The following is a 15,871-nucleotide window of genomic DNA, read 5'->3' as shown; positions in this document are numbered from 1 at the left end:
GATGCAGAGAAAATAGTCTCAAGGGAAATGTATGGCTTTAAATGTTTGTATCAGAAAATAATAAGAGATAAAATTAATGAACTAAATGTAAAAGAAAAAAATTGAAAGAATAAACCTAGAAACATAGACATAAGGATGTAATAACCAAAATAATTAATGGTAGAAATCAATGAAAAAGACCCAAAGTAAAAAAATTGTTTGCAGTTGTTTGCTTTTCAATTTGAAATCAGTCACTTTTTATTAACTGACTGGATTATAAAAATAATCATGGTATAGACACCTTAGTTCATCCTTCTAATAAGCCTGTTCATCTGGTCTTCTCTGTTGCCAGCAACTACACCTTCCAAAATGGGTGGTCTTTTTCTTCATTCTGCCTGTCAGAGAAGATAATTTGAAGGGCTGGAGGAAGTTGTTTGCTTCTTTGAAGTGTTTTCCAACAGTATAAATCTCATGAATCAGATCCTCCATTCAGATGATTCCAAATATACCAAGACATCAAGCAATCAATGTGTTAATATGTCAGGGCAATTCACTTCTTGTTGATTTTGCCATAACTCACATTTGTAGATCAATTCATTTACTGACTTCAGATTCTTGTACCCCCAGGCAATACATGGTTCCACAATCCTCACAGTGTTAACTGAAGCCTTGTTGAGCTCAAAGAAGGTGCTATTGAAGATCCTGCGAAGGCAAAGATCCTAAAACTCCTTGCAGACCTTTGAGCTCATACCACTGATACTGATGACAAATGCCAATTTGGGTTTCTCAGGTAGATAGAAGTTGCCAGCTTTTCCTGTCATCCTAGCCATTCAAATCTCAGTCTGTACATCTGCCTATATTCCTTGTGACAGTACTTAGCTTTTTTGTAAGGTAAGCTTCCTCCTTGCATTTCAAAGCATTTTTTGGGCAAACTTCTTTTTTAGATGCTTGATCAGCAGCTCTGTGAAATTCCTTCACTCTTGAGGGCTTCTGACACAGCAGGAAGCTTTTTCTCCTTTTCTGCACCCTCCATGGTTCCAGATGGAAAAGAGGAAGAAAAAATGTTTTTCTTTTTAAAAAACTAACAGAGTAAACACATCTCTTGTGAGATTTAATGAGAATAGAAAGAAAAGCACAGATAAATAATATTATAAATAATAAAGGGGCTATAACTACAGAGAAAACTTAGATTTAAAAGATATTAAGAGAAAACTGTTGTAAACTTATGCCAATAAATTTCCAAATTTATATGAAATGAACAACTTCCTGGCAAATATAACAATTAAAATTGACTTAAGAAAAACCCAAATGGCAAGTAATCTTGTAATGATTAAAATTATACTCTTGAGAATTTATCCCAGAGAAATGAAAATTATGTTCACAGAACAAAACATCTGTACACAATTGTTTATAGCAGTTTTGCTTGTAATAGCCAAAAACTGGAAACAAGCAAAATGTCCTTCAATGGTTGAATTCAATGGTTCAGCAATACCACTGAATACTAGTTAATTCAGCAATGAAAAAGAGCAGTGATACATGCAACAACATGGATAGAACCGAAGGGAATTATGCTGAGTGAAAAAAGCCAACCTCGAATGGTTACATACTGTATGATTCTACTAATATAATATATATATATTTTAAATTCTTCATTAAATCTATTTATTTATTTTTGGCTGCATGGGGTCTTAGTTGCGGCACGCAGGCTTCTCTCTAGTTCTGGCGTGTGGGTTTTCTCTTCTCTAGTTGTGGTGTGCCGGCTCCAGGGTGTGTGGGCTCTGTAGTTGTGGCGTGCAGGCTCTCAAGTTGAGGTGCACAAGCTCAGTAGTTGCGGTGGGTGGCCTTAGTTGCCCTGTGGTGTAGGGATCTTAGTTCCCTGACCAGGGATCAAAACAGTGTCCCCTGAATTGTAAGGAGGATTCTTTAACACTGGACCACCAGGAAAGTCCCAATATAACATTCTTGAAATAACAAAATTACAGAGATGAAGAACAGATTAGTGGTAGCCAGCAGTTAGAAAAGGGGTGGGGGTAGGAGTGGTTATAGCTGTAAAGGGGGAGTAGAAGGATCTTTGTGGTGATGAATACTTTTGTACCTTTATTGTGGTGGTGGTTACACCAGTTCACACATGTGATAATATTGTATAAAAGTGTACACCAATGGGGCTTCCCTGGTGGTGCAGTGGATGAGAGTCCGCCTGCCGATGCAGGGGACACGGGTTCCTGTCCCGGTCCGGGAAGATCCCACATGCCACGGAGAGGCTGGGCCCATGCGCCATGGCCACTGAGCCTGCGCGTCCGGAGCCTGTGCTCGGCAACGGGAGAGGCCACAACAGTGAGAGGCCCGCATACCGCAAAAAAAAAAAAAAGTGTACACCCATACACCCAGAAATGAGTGCATGTAAAACTGGTAAAATCTGAATAAGCCATGTGGGTTGCTCCAAGGCCAATCTTCTGGTTTTGATATTGTACTATAGTTATGCAAGATGTTACCATTAGGGAAAACCGGCTGTGAAGGGTAAAGAGGATCTTCCAGTACATTTTTTTGCAACTTCCTGTGAATCTATCATTATTTCATAATGAAAGGTTTTTAAACATTGGAGCAGTAAACAACTTCCAACAAAGGAAACACCAGGCCCTGATGGCTTTACAGGCAAATTCTGTCAACTTTCAAGCCACAGATTATTCTTATACACAGATCATCTTATACAACCTCTTCCAGAGCACAGAAAAAGAGGGAATACCCACCTCCTGCCAACTTGATGAGGCCAATATAACCTGATACCAAATTCAGATAAAGTTAAAACAGGGAAAAGATATTACAAATACATTTTACTTGTGAATATAGGTGCAAAGATCCTAAACAAAATATTAGTGAATAATATCTGATAATGAATAAAAGAAACAAATACAATGACCAGGTTGGGGTCATCACAGGAATAATATATATACATGTTAGAATATCTATAGATGTCATTTACTGTAATAACAGATTGAGGAGGAAAAAGAAACCCATATGAACATTTTAATAAATGCAGGAAAAGTATTTGACAAAATTGAACATAAATTAGAAATAGAATGGTAACCCTATAGCACCTATAAAAAACATACAATAAATGTCATCATAAATGTGGAAGCTTTAAAATCATTCCCTTTAAAATTATAAACCTGATATGCATGCCAACTATTGCTATTTCTACTCAACAATGTGATGGAGGCCCTAGCCAGTGCAATAAGAAAATAGTAAGAGATTCATGGCATAACTATTGTAAAGGAAGAGATAAAATTGTCATTATACTCATATGACATGATTATTTTCATTAAAAAACACAATAATCTCTAGACAATTTACTAGAGTAATAGAAGAATATTGCAAGGTAATTGATTATAAGGTTTGTATACAAAATTGCCAATTGCTCTTCTATACACCAGTAACTTCATATGATGTAATTATAAAAAGAAAACATTAAAATAGCAACAGAGCTATGACACAGGAGTAAATCTAATAAGGTATAAGATCTTTAGATACAAAATTATCTAAAGGTATAAGAAAAAGTTATAGGTACTCTCCAGTTGGCGCAGTGGTTAAGAATCAGCCTGCCAATGCAGGGGACATGGGTTTAGGCCCTGGTCCAGAAAGATCCCACATGCCGCAGAGCAACTAGGCCTGTGCGCCACAACTGCTGAGCCTGTGCTCTAGAGCCTGTGAGCCACAACTCCAGAGCCCACGTGCCACAACTACTGAAGCCTGCGTGCCTAGAGCCTGTGCTCCACAGCACGGGAAGCCACCTCAGTGAGAAGACCGTGCACCGCAACAAAGACCCAACAAAGCCAAAAATAAATAAATAAAATAAATTAAAAAAAAAATTTTTAAAAATGCAATACATTAAAAAAAAGAATCAGCCTGCCAATGCAGGGGACATGGGTTCGAGCCCTGGTTGGGGAAGATCCCACATGCCACAGAACAACTAAGCCCGTGCTCCACAACTACTGAGCCTGCGCTCTAGAGCCTGTGAGCCACAACTATTGAGCCTGAGTGCCATAACTATTGAAGCCCGTACGCCTAGAGCCCATGCTCCACAACAAGAGAAGCCACTGCAATGAGAAGCCCCACGCACCACAACGTAGAGTAGCCCCCGCTTGCCGCAACTAGAGAAAGCCCGTGTGCAGCAAAGAAGACCCAACACAGCCAAAAATAAATAAATAAAATAAATAAATTTTAAAAATAAATAAATAAAATTGTCAATATATACTTCCTTCCAATACTGTTTTTGTTCTGTCCCACACATTTTGACACATAGTGTTTTCCTTATTATTTGTTTCTAAGTAATTTCCTTTGTATTTTTAAAAAAACACAGTGGTTACTTAAAAATGTAATCTTACAGTGTCCAACTTATAGGATTTGTAGTTTTCAAAAATAAAAAAATGTTAACTTTCACATCTTATGGTTGGAGAACATGGTCTGTATGATATTGATTCTTTGGAATTTGTTGTGGCTTCCCTTATAGTATTATGCATGTTCTATTTTTAAACATTTACTATGTATGTATAAAAAGTATGATTTTCTGTTGGTTGAGAATAGAATTCTACATATAGCCAGTAAGTTGAGCTTTTTGTGCTGTTCAGATTTTTTTTTTTTTTTAGGCTACTTGGTGCTTGGCTTGTGGGATCTTAGTTCCCTGACAAGGGATGGCATCCCAGGCCCCCTGAAATGGAAGTGCAGAGTCCTAACCTCTGGACCACCAGGGAATTCCCAAATCTTTCAATATTTATTGGAATTACTCTTAAGACTTTTTTCCTGCTATATTATTTTGTATTTCCTATTTCCTGTGTAGTAAATAGGAATATATATAAATATATATATATATATATTTGTACTTTGCATGATGAGGTGTTCTTCTGCTAGTTTGAAAGTTATAAATGCTATTTTATTTTTTGGGAATTGCCTTAACCTTAAAACTCATACTCATGTTTATATAATTCCTATCAGTTTCTAAAATCTATCTATACCGACATCTCCTAACAAGCCAGTGCTTTAAAATCTTTTTCATATGCCATCAGATTCCTCTGTGAGGTCATTTATGGACATATTGTCTAGAACTTTAGTTCTGGGATTTTATTGATAAACTTTCTAATTCTTTTTCTTTGGTATTAGCTTTCCTTTTTCTCTCTTTCTTCCTTCCTTTCATTTTTTTGGTCAAAACTATACTTTGCTTCCTCCATTTCTCGCATGTATTGAATTTGCTTCAGTTTTGTTTTCATTGAGGCTTTCCCACTTCCCTGATTTGACCCCATGTCTCTGAAGGATGGGTGAAAAGACAGTCACCATCCTCTCAAGCCTCACCTACATACCAGTTTTAATTTTCCTCAGGTTTTTCTTATTTACAATTCATAGTGCTTCTTGACTCTGTGGCTTTATTTTTTTCATTAGTTTTGGTAAATTAGCCCTTTCATGTCAAGTATTTCTTCTGCCCCACTCTTTCCTTCCTGTCCTTTCAGTTTTCCAGTGCCCTGTATGTTAAACAGTCTCATTCTCTCCTCTGTAACTCTATCCTTTCTCTCTTTCCTACCCTTTGCCTCTTTATGTTTCATTCTGGATATTTTCTTCCCACCTCTAAATTTACTAATTCTCTCTTCAGCAGTGTTTAATCTGCTGTTAATCCCAATCCATTGGGTTGTTAATTTCTATTATATTTTTCTGTCATAGAATTGGCTTTTGCCTGTACTTTCCAGTTTTCTGTCAGAATTATCCATCTTCCATTATCTTCTTGAACACAACAAACAATTTGATGACTTCAATATGAGGTTCTTTTGCATGCTTTTCAATTGTCTTTCGTTGCTGCTATTTTTTGTTCATGTTATCTTGTCTCCTAGTATGCATGATTATTTTTGTTTGTTCACTGAATATTATATTTGCATAAGTGTTCATAGAAATAATTTGAGGCCTAGATAATGATATCTTTAGAGAGGATTCACTTTGTTTCCTTTTCTTTTTTTCCTTTAAAGACTTTTTTAATGTGGACCACTTTTTTTTTTTAAGTCTTTATTGAACTTGTTACAATATTGCTTCTGTTTTATGTTTTGGTATTTTGGCCATGAGGCATGTGGGATCTTAGCTCCCCGACCAGGGATTGAATCTGCACCCCCTGCATTGAAAGCGGAAGTCTTAATCACTGGACCGCCAGGGAAGTACCTCACTGTTTTCTGCCAGGGACTTGGGCACTGGCACTCTGGGATCACTTTAAGACAATTTCAGTGTTTGAGATGTTTTGAAGTTGAGTTTCAATCTTTGTAAGAGCTTGTCTACTCTATTCACCTTTGCTTTTAGGGTACAGTCTGTTGGGATCCCAATCCAAAGTGAGAGTTGTTTACTAGGTGCTTTCTCTCTTAGCAGGTTCTGGACTCCAATCTCTGTTCTGCTAAGTACCCAAGGCTGTTGTAAGCATCATTCTGTCTCTTAGCTACCTCTCAGGAAAACTACATCTCAAGAAATGCCCCACCTGGAAAAGTAGTCCTATTTATGGGGCTTACATTCCTCAATCTCTCTCCTTTCCCAGATCCTGGCTCAGTAATTCTTCACTAACTTGTTAACTTTCCAATGATTTCAAGACGAGATTTTCAGATTTTTCCAGTTTTCTAGTTTTCCTCAGTGGGAGAGTTGATCGGAATTACTTAGTCACCAATGCTGGAAGCCCAAACCCTCCTCCCCTCCTCCGTTCCTATGGGAAAAGCACTCTAATAACCAAGATTTGCTAAAAAACAGAATGACAATGGAAATGTTAACAGTGTAACAATTATCCAAGTACCAAAACAAAGAGTGGAAGTGCAACCCAAGGGAGAGTCTACAAATATACAAAAACACAAAGTGTAACACAGTTGAAAAAGCAAAGCAAATCAACACTGATAACAAAGTATCTTTCCAGAAAATTGGGAGTGTCCCAACTTTGCTTGAGAATGCTTTATATTCAGTTTACAAATACAATATTATAGTAACATTTACCACCCAATAGCAGTTGGCTGTAAGAGAGTGAAAGTCTGTGGAACTGAACAGCATTTGTCCACTACAGGATTTGTTCTCAGCTGTCAGCATGGCCAGTTTGCTGACTCACTGGTGAGCCTCAGACCATACGTGGAGAACCACTTCCACACGAAGGAAGAGGTAACATTTGAAATTCTTGAACAAAGGCATTCTTGAATGGCCTTCATTAAATGTTTCTGTCTGAGATCTCTTTGTCTGATTAGGTTACAATGGAATGGATTACTGATTAGATTAGAACACCCTTCCCAAATCCACCCTAATCCTCATCCCAGGCCAGTTTGATTAGATTCTTGGTTTTTGAAAACTCCCAAAGATTGATTACATTATCTGTTATGCATGGGTTTAATCAGTTGAATTGTGGAGATTTTCAAGACTTAGGGATGATTTCGACAGCCTCCTGAACAGACAACTCTCAGCAAATAGCCTTAGATAACACGCTTGGATAAATACTAATCTGGTTCCATAACCTCCCAAGTCTCAGTTTTCTCATTTTTATTTTTAAAAAATTAATATTTGTTTATTTTTATTTTGGCTGCACCGAGTCTTAGTTGTGGCATTCGGGTTCTTTCATTGTGGCATTCGGGATCATTAGTTGTGACATGCAGAATCCTTTCATCTGGGACATGTGAACTCTGAGTTGCGGCATGCACGTGGGATCTAGTTCCCTGACCAGGGATCGAACCCAAGCCCCCTGCATTGGGAGCGCAAAGGCTTAGCCTGGGAAGTCCCAGTTTTCTCATTTTTTAAATGGGAATAATAATGTTGCTCATGTCATAGGTATTTGGGGAGTTTTAAAAGAAATAATGTATGTAAAAGTCTTACAGTGCATGGCACACAGGTAAGCATTTGATAATAGGATGTCTCATGAGTTTGTTGCAGGTGATGTTCTGATAGAGTTATTTTTGGGGCCTGGTGGGGGCCTAAGGTTTGGGCCTCTCACTGCTGTGGCCTCTCTCGTTGCAGAGCACAGGCTCCGGATGCGCAGGCTCAGCGGCCATGGCTCACGGGCCCAGCCGCTCCGCGGCATGTGGGATCCTCCCGGACCGGGCACGAGCCCGTGTCCCCTGCATCGGCAGGCGGATTCTCAACCACTGCGCCACCAGGTAAGCCCGGGCCTAAGGTTTTTTGAGAGCAATTCCTTAAGGGAAAGCAGGGATGGCTTGCTGGTATTCTGTTGGGCTTTGGTTGGAGGAGAGGCCTGGATGGGGTGTGGTACCACATGACTGTGGCTAAACCGATAATGGAATCTCTGAATAATGAAAGCTAAAGCTTAAAATTGAGCTAATCATGGATCTCAGAATGACATCATGGAGCACAGAGCCTGGTAAAGTTCTGGAAATTTTGTAATTTTCTCATGTCTGCTAAGTTTCCTTCTCTTATATGTTTTTCTAATATGGCTACTCAGCACATTCCACTGTCCTGGCCCCATGGGGCTACTAAATGCTTTATTTGCTTTATTTCATTTAGTGTTGTTATATTAACCTTATGTTCCGTGGGAGAAAACAGGAAGCTCAGAGAGGTAAGGAAGTAATTTCTGGTCTGGCTTAAGAGCTGGGATCTTTGAATACAACATATTACTTTTAGGACCATTGGATTTGAGAGTTATCACTCTAAATGGCTGTTGAATTCATTCACTTAACAAACACTTAATGAGCAATGACTCTGTGCCTTGCGCTAAGCTGCTCTCTGGGGATTCAGAAATAAATACAAGACTACAACTACAATAAAACAGCTACATTTATTGAGTGCCAATTCTCTGTCAGGCACTTTATATATGTTAGTTTATTTAACCGTTGTAACAGTCCTGTGAGTATGTACCCTTATTTTGCAAATGAGGGTGCTGACACTCAGGAACTTGTCCAAGGCCACATAGCCTGGAAGTAGCAGATCTTTAACTTCCAAGTCTTATCTTCTTTTTCAGAAATAAAAATCTCACCCTTTTATCTTTTAAATAAAAAATAACATAGAAAAGTAATATCTCCTCAAACAATATAAACAATATGAGTGCTGATTTTCTCACAAAACTTGCCAAAACACGGTGTTAATGATCATTTAAATTTTTGCCAGTGTATTTAATAGATGAAAATATATTTCAAAGTTGCATTTCTTTTTATTATTCACTTTTTCTCATTTTTATAGCTTTAGTGAGATATATTTCTTTTTTAAAATATTTATTTATTTATTTATTGGCTGAGTTGGGTCTTTGTTGCTGCATGCGGGCTTTCTCTAGTTGCAGCGAGAGGGGCTACTCTTCTTTGCATTGTGTGGGCTTCTCATTGCAGTGGCTTCTCTTGTTGCCACACACGGGCTCTAGGGTGTGCGGGCTTCAGTAGTTATGGCTCGCGGGCTCAGTAGTTGTGGCGCAGGGGCTTAGTTACTCCGCGGCATGTGGGATCTTCCGGGACCAGGGGTCGAACCTGTGTCCCCTGCATTGGCAGGTGGATTCTTAACCACCAGGAGAGTCCAGATATATTTCAATTAATATAAACGTCACCATTTAAGGTGCACACAGTTCAGTGGTTTTTAGCATATTGTCAGAGTTGTGCAACCATCATTATAATCTAATTTTATTTGTTTATTTGGCTGCGCCGGGTCCTCGTTCCCGCGTGGGGGATTTTCAATGTGGCATGCGAACTCGTAGTTTCGGCATGTGGGATCTAGTTCCCTGACCAGAGATCCAAGCTGGGCCCCCTGCCTTGGGAGCGGGGAGTCTTAGCCACTGCGCCATCGGGGAACTCCCCGTTATCTATTTTATATATAGCAGTGTGTATGTGTTAATCCCAAAACTCCTCATTTATCCCTTCCCCCCCTTCTGCTTTGGTAAACATAAGTTTGGTTTCTATGTCTGGATTGCTCTTTTTTAACTGATTAGAGAATTTCTGTATTTATCATGAAGATTAACCATTTGTCTACCACGAGTATTACAATATTTTAAAGCTATTTTCTCGCTAATGCATTGATGGTGGCACTCTTATTATATAAATGTTTAATTTTCCTTCAATTTTTAAAGGGATTTATTGATTTTGATTCAGTATAAACATTTCCCCTCTCAAATTAAAAAGCTTTCTCCCCCTATATCCTCTTCTGGTCTTTTTTTTTTTTTTTTTTTTTTTTGCGATACGCGGGCCTCTCACTGCTGTGGTCACTCCCGTTGCGGAGCACAGGCTCCAGGTGCGCAGGCTCAGCGGCCACGGCTCACGGGCCCAGCCGCTCCGCGGCATGTAGGATCTTCCCGGACCGGGCCACGAACCCGTGTCCCCTAGCACCGGCAGGCGGACTCTCAACCACTGCGCCACCAGGGAAGCCCCTTTTCTGGGCTTTTATAGTGTTGTGAGTTGCTTATGTTCTCAATCCATCTTGGGTTTAGTTTTATATATAATAACTATATCTTATGAAATACTACTGATTTTGAAAAGTCACTTTCATCAAATGGCCATTTTCTATTTCTATTCATTTTCGGAACCGGACGGAATGACAACAGCTAACACTGAATGAGTGCTTACAAACAAGGTCAGCTTTGAATCTTTGATTTGGGTTTAACGTTCTGCTATCTCCATCTTGAAATTCATTAACAATTTTGAGCAAGGGGCCCTCACACTTTCATTTTGCGCTAGACTCCGCAAATTCTATAGTGGGCCTATTTACAAGTACCAGGCACTGTACTAAGCATTTCACATTATTAACTGGAATAATAAGCCATATTATCCACTTAATCCTCAGGGCAGAGTTAAGTAGCAATTCTCATTTTCCTTTTCATTTTACGAATGTGGCAATGGAAGCAGGAAGATTAAGTAAGTCCACAGAGCCAGAAAGTTGCAGCAAAGGGGTTTGAACCGAGCTCCTGTCCCGCCAGAGCCTTGGAATAAGCGTCCAATTATCCTGCAGGCCGTTACAATTTGGAGGTGAAATAGGGAGGGCGCGGAGGCGGGTGGCGCCTCGGCTAAGGTCACTACCCTGATACCGCGTGCCCAGCTCCGTGCGGTGCTGGGCCGGGAACCGGGCACCGCGGGCGTTCCAGTGCGGGCCCGCGGGACTCCGCCTGCTGCCCGCGGCGGCTCGCGAGGGGACGGCGCGCGCTCCCCTCGAGGGCGGCCACTCGCGCGCGCAGCGGTAGTGTTGCCTGCGAGTTTCCCAAGTTCACACAGGCCCTGGGTTGGCATGGCAACCAGGCAACCTGTTCCAGAGCCGCCTGCCTTCTCCGCACATGCTGTTACCACCGCCAGGGCCGGGGCCCGAGCCTATCCCATGATGCACAGCGCCAGCCCAGTCCCCAGTGGGCCGCCATGTTGTCGGAGTGAAAGGTAAGGGGGAGCGAGAGCGCCGGAGAGAGAAGATCGGGGGGCTGAAATCCATCTTCATCCTACCGCTCCGCCCGTGAGTACCCGCACCCCGCCAACCCCAAACGCTGCTCCGGACCCCCAGGGAGCAGATTATCCCTTTGTATTGGTGTTTGAGAGCGGCTGGGGGGGTGAGAAGGGCTTTGGAAAAGCCGCCGGGGCCCTGGCTGAGGCTTCTCACTCGCTGTTCCTCGTACATGTTTTGGAGTCAGCAGCAAGGCCCCTATTGTTATCAAAGGAGGGAGGGGGTGGGGAGCTGGGTCGAAGCGAGGAAAATGCCGGGGGTTTAGGCCCGGGCCCAGGGCATAGACGTGTCTCTACATTTCTGCTCGGCCCCGTTGGAGCCCCTGAAGATTGATGTTGCCATTCGGGTTGCTTTTTTGATGGGTTTGCGAAGCCCGGAGTCTTCTGTGTGGCCATGAAGTGTAATTCTGTGCTACTCTGGATTTCTTCGACTTCTTGAGCTTCCGTGGCAGCGCCGAAGCAGGAGGAACAATAAATCGCTTTAGAAGCAGCCGTGGCCCTCGTCTGCAGGCGAGACCCACCATGGGGGAACTTTGCGATCCTTAAATGTGGAGAAGTAGGCGATCAGGAAGTTTCAGATCTCTTTTAGGCTCCTGGGTACTTGTGGCCTTTTGTTTCTGTGAGAGCTTGTTTTTGGTGGGTTCTTCCTCTTTGAGCCTCCCTGTGTTGGTGCGTGTCTGTCTTAACTCTAAGAAGCGTTCATGCCTTCGTAGTAGGTAAACAGATACACAATACTAGATAGTTTTAGTCCTCATGGACGTCCTTGGTAAAGCTAGATCGGTTGTTAATACTTGTCGGTACCACTCCCACGTCAAGTGAGGAATACACTCCCGTACCCCCCCCCCCCCCGCCACTATATTCCCCCCTCCCCCGCCACTATATTCCCCCCTCCCCCACATTATCAGGAAAGGTTTTATCCTCCCCGTAACTTGAAGGGTTGTTACTCTTCATTGTCCAATTAAGAGAACACTGTTCTTAGTTGTATCAATTCGTTCACTTCCTCCTCTGCCTGAGATTAAGAATGGGATTTTATGAGGCTTTTTGGGGATTCTCTTTTAAAGTCAGTTATTGCTGAAACCATAGGTTTGTGGTTTTAGCTTTTTGTTTGTTTATGAAAAAAAATCAAAACTCACCAAGACAGAGGTGGGTGGCTCCCGATGCAGTTTTAGTAAGCAAAATAAACATTTTGACCCGTTGCTAGTTTTAACTTTATAAAACACTCTTGGGGTGCTGTTGATTCTTTATCTGGATTTTAGGGAAATACTGTATTCTGAACCGAGCATTTTGCCTTAGCCACAATTGGATTCATTTTGTTCAAGGCCACGGGTTTTTGAAGTTGTGTTTGAAGTTTAGTTTGGGCTTGAGATGAACTGCTTCAAAATAAATTTATGACCACAGAATTTTTTTTTTCCCAGTGTGGTAAAAATAAACACCTTTTAAACCACAAAGAATTTTAGTAAATAAAAGGTGAGCAGTGGAGATAGATTAGATCATGTTCCTTTGTTTGAAATAAAGCCTATTAATGATATTAAAACAAAACAAAACAAAAACAGCTCTGGTGTAAACAGTTTGAAAACTGTGGAAAACTAGAATCAGCACTTATTTTTAGTTGCTTAAAAACTTATTTTTATAATGTACCATTTGTAAAAAGAAAAGTCACATTTCAAGTGCTAACACATAACTTTTTAGTGGGTTTGAGAGTTCTTTAAAAGGCATCAGCAATTTAAATGTTTTCTATTATTTAAGTGACTGATTTCTTAATTTTTATGTTGTAGTTGCCAAGATATTACAAAACTACCCAAGACACTTGTTAATTGCTTAGGTATTTGCTCACTTTCAAAATGTCCCTTCTGCCAGGTTTTCTCTTGTTTGAGAAACTGCCTTGCCTCATTAGGTAAAGCAGGAAGTCTCAGGGGATACAGATAGCTTTACAAAAGCCAATTGTTTCGTTTGAGCATTTTTATAGGAACCCTCCCCCCGCCTCCCCCTCTCCCCCCCATGCCTTGATAGAATGAAGTTGTGGTCGGGTGTGTTTCAGTGGTGAATACCTTTTTCATTCGGAAGTTCTTTGTTAAATAAGTATTACGGCAAATCTTTTATTTCAGAAAAGGTTGCATTTGCTATTTTAGGAATCCTCTTAGGGACTGGAGCTCCATTGCTTTAACTGGTGGTAACTGAATTCCTGGGGCCTCAGCATGGGGATTTTGAATTTACCAAAAACTTTTATATCTGTTATTTTGATTAAAAAAAACCTTGTGAGTCACAGAGAAAGAATTTCATTTTTTAGATGAGGAAACAGGTTCAGGGAGGTTGTCGTTTAGTGGTAAAACTTGAGTTTTAGGACCCCTGGTTAGCTCTACAACAAAGACGGTTTGATACTCCCTTGTGGAAGAAAATGGGACTGGCTACTATTGGTAATAAGAGGGCAGTGAGTTCTTTTGAAAATCAAACAGGAAGGCATTAGGCTGGTGAAGACTTTGCTAGTACCAATGGTAAACACAGCTGTGACTTTCCGGTTTTGGTATTTAAGTATGAATATGATTCTGTTCATGAAGGCAGAAACCGAAGTCTAGAAAGCTGGACTACTCCAGTAAGGTTCTGATGGATTGGAACTGTTAACTGAAACTAGGCATTTCCAAATTAGGCTTTGAACAAATTACAAATCTTACTCCTGTCTTCAGAACATGAATTAGTTGTGAGAAGCGAATGCTTCTTTATCAGAATGTTTATTCTTTTTTTTTAAATTTTTATTTATTTTTATTTTTGGCTGCGTTGGGTCTTTGTTGCTGCGTACGGACTTTCTCTAGTTGTGGTGAGCGGGGGCTACTCTTGGTTGCGGTGCACGGGCTTCTCATTGCGGTGGCTCCTCTTGTTGTGGAGCATGGGCTCTAGGCACCTGGGCTCAGTAGTTGTGGCTTGCAGGCTCTGGAGTGCAGGCTCAATAGTTATGGTGCACGGGCTTAGTTGCTCCGTGGCATGTGGGATCTCCTCGGACCAGGGCTCGAACCCGTGTCTCCTGCATTGGCAGGCGGATTCTTAACCACTGTGCCACCAGGCAAGTCCAGGATGTTTATTCTATACCGAGAAATAGTTTAATAGTTTTCTTATAAATCTTTTGAGTCTGTTTTTGAAATGTCACTGTAGGGCTAAAGAGAGATAAGGCATTTGTAGCAGTGGACTGTTAGGTTGATAGCCTTGAAATTAGACTCTAGTGGCTCTGGACAGGTATGTTCTAGTTGGTAACTGATTATTTTGAAGCATTTTTTTTTTTTTCTTAAGCACCCATACATAGGCTGTTCTATGTTTTCTACAAATGTAGTTTTTGATTCTAAGAAATGTATTAGTAATGTTTCATAGTAATATTTTGGAGATACTTTGTTGATCCTTCCAGAGAGGAATAGCAGACTCAAGTGAGAGAAATAGTATCTGTCTTGGTTTACTGGGGTGTGGTAGCAAGGTGGTTGGTAGAAAGAACTAGGCTTGGGTGCATACAGATTTGGGTTTGAATCCCTCCTTCACAGCTCACTAGCTGAATGACCTCGGGCACATCACATAACTTTTCCTCCCTACCTTAGTGTTTTTATCTGTAAAATAGGAATGATCAGAAAAAATGTTTGCAATATATTTGCCATACAATTATTATTGTATTGAAGCATTTCTTTTTTTACAGTGATACTTTCTATGTAAGGTGAGTGAGTGAATTTGGTTTGGTCTCATCTCTGAGTACTAATAGAATGATGATGTGATTACAATTATAATTGTAAGTTATTGGTAAAAATGCAAAGTTTATTTTCTCCATGTACAGCAGCTGAGAAGAAGTTTCAGGCTAGGAACATTCTGTTGCTGTTCTTAGTCAGAGGGCCTTATTTAAGCTTTTTTTCAGAGCATCCTATGAATATGTCGGACATTTTAAAGGATCCTTTCGTTTTTGACACTCTTGAGTCATTGCTAATTATATATGGGGTTTGGTTGGTTTATTTATGTATGTATGTATTTATTTATTTATGACTACGTTGGGTCTTCGTTGCTGCGTGCGGGCTTTCTCTAGTTGCGGCGAGTTGGGGCTACTCTTCGTTGCAGTGTGCGGGCTTCTCATTGCGGTGGCTTCTCTTCTTGCCACACACGGGCTCTAGGTGCGTGGGCTTCAGTAGTTGTGGCTCTCGGGCTCTAGAGCACAGGCTCAGTAGTTGTGGCGCACGGGCTTAGTTGTTCCGTGGCATGTGGGATCTTCCTGGCCCAGGGCTTGAACCCGTGTCCCCTGCATTGGCAGGTGGATTCTTAACCACTGCGCCACCAGGGAAGCCTGAAGTTTCAGTTTAGAAAATTATGTATATGTTGCAAAACATTTAGCTGCTTGGTAGAAACTGGTTTTAGATGATATATTGTAAAAGCCAGGGGTCTCATGTTTTTATCTTGGTGCATATATCAAGTTATGTTTTAAAAAAGGCAAATTTTAAACATTTGTAACCTGTTTGTCCTTAGGTGTTGGTGGA

The 15,871-nt window shown here is 40.8% G+C and overlaps 1 pseudogene across 1 annotated transcript; it reads right to left on the bottom strand.

Moving 5' to 3' along the window:
- Positions 1-281: 281 nt before the first annotated feature.
- Positions 282-1,012, bottom strand: LOC307047765 (large ribosomal subunit protein uL30-like; annotated as a pseudogene). Its single transcript has one exon. The product of its transcript is annotated as a large ribosomal subunit protein uL30-like (transcript).
- Positions 1,013-15,871: the final 14,859 nt, after the last annotated feature.

This window comes from Hyperoodon ampullatus (genome assembly GCF_949752795.1).
Source record: "Hyperoodon ampullatus genome assembly, chromosome: 2".
NCBI lineage: Eukaryota > Metazoa > Chordata > Mammalia > Artiodactyla > Ziphiidae > Hyperoodon > Hyperoodon ampullatus.
Note: the sequence above shows the minus strand (reverse complement) of the source record. Positions and strands in the feature narration are given on the sequence as shown.